General features: G+C 55.1%; 1 long non-coding RNA gene across 1 annotated transcript in view; it reads right to left on the bottom strand.

Annotated features, from left to right (window-relative positions):
* LOC105532663 overlaps window positions 1-448 on the bottom strand; it is a 6212-nt gene extending 5764 nt beyond the window's left edge. The window contains exon 1 of the long non-coding RNA XR_001005026.1: window positions 353-448. This is a non-coding gene — a long non-coding RNA (uncharacterized LOC105532663). The remainder of the gene's footprint in view (window positions 1-352) is intronic.
* Window positions 449-742: the final 294 nt, after the last annotated feature.

Raw genomic sequence — 742 nt, 5'->3', positions numbered from 1 at the left:
CTGCGGGGCCCGCAAGGAGGGCGCATGGGCCGAGCATCCGCCCCGGGGCATCCACCCATCAGGCCTCGCCGTAAACTTCCTCATAACAGCCGCTCCTGCAGCCGGAAGATATTGACTCGGAGGAGAAACAATGGCACGAATAAAATAAAAATAAAAAAGTTAATTATCCTTTGTGTTTGTAATTTAATTAAAGATGCAGTAAAGTTTTACTGTTTTTCCAGGTGATGATGTTTAGAGCCCCGAGAAGCTATTTGTGCTGGTGAGATTAAAGTGCATTTTAAAATGTTCCTCCAGTACTTTCACATTTGTTGATAGATTTTTAAATTAAACTTTAAATTGTAATCTAAATTACCTCCAACAATTCATGGTCCCTGTAATGAACTCCCACCGTTCCTGCTGTCATCCGTCGATGATGGAGTGCGAGCCGGGAGCTGCAGCCCCGCGGGCGCCGAACCAACCGCGGAGGCCGGGCAGCCTCGTCCCGGGGACCCCGCCCACGGCGCCCCACACCCGCGGCCAGTCAGGGAGGCCAATAGCGCAAGACAGAAGCAGCCAGAACCCCGCGGGCCACCGGTGTGGCCAGAAAAGATGTGCAGGGCTGTGAGGGCAGCTCAGAGCTGAGATCTAAGGACGGGGCAGAACCGGACGGCACGACAAGCTAGGGAGAAAGTATCCTCGGGGCGGGAAGCACGGAGCCCCAGACGCCACCCGCCTCCTGCCCACCGCACACCACCAGGGCGCC

This window comes from Mandrillus leucophaeus, unplaced genomic scaffold, assembly GCF_000951045.1.
Source record: "Mandrillus leucophaeus isolate KB7577 unplaced genomic scaffold, Mleu.le_1.0 Scaffold98, whole genome shotgun sequence".
In the NCBI taxonomy this organism is placed as follows: domain Eukaryota; kingdom Metazoa; phylum Chordata; class Mammalia; order Primates; family Cercopithecidae; genus Mandrillus; species Mandrillus leucophaeus.
This window is presented reverse-complemented; position numbering and strand designations above follow the sequence as displayed.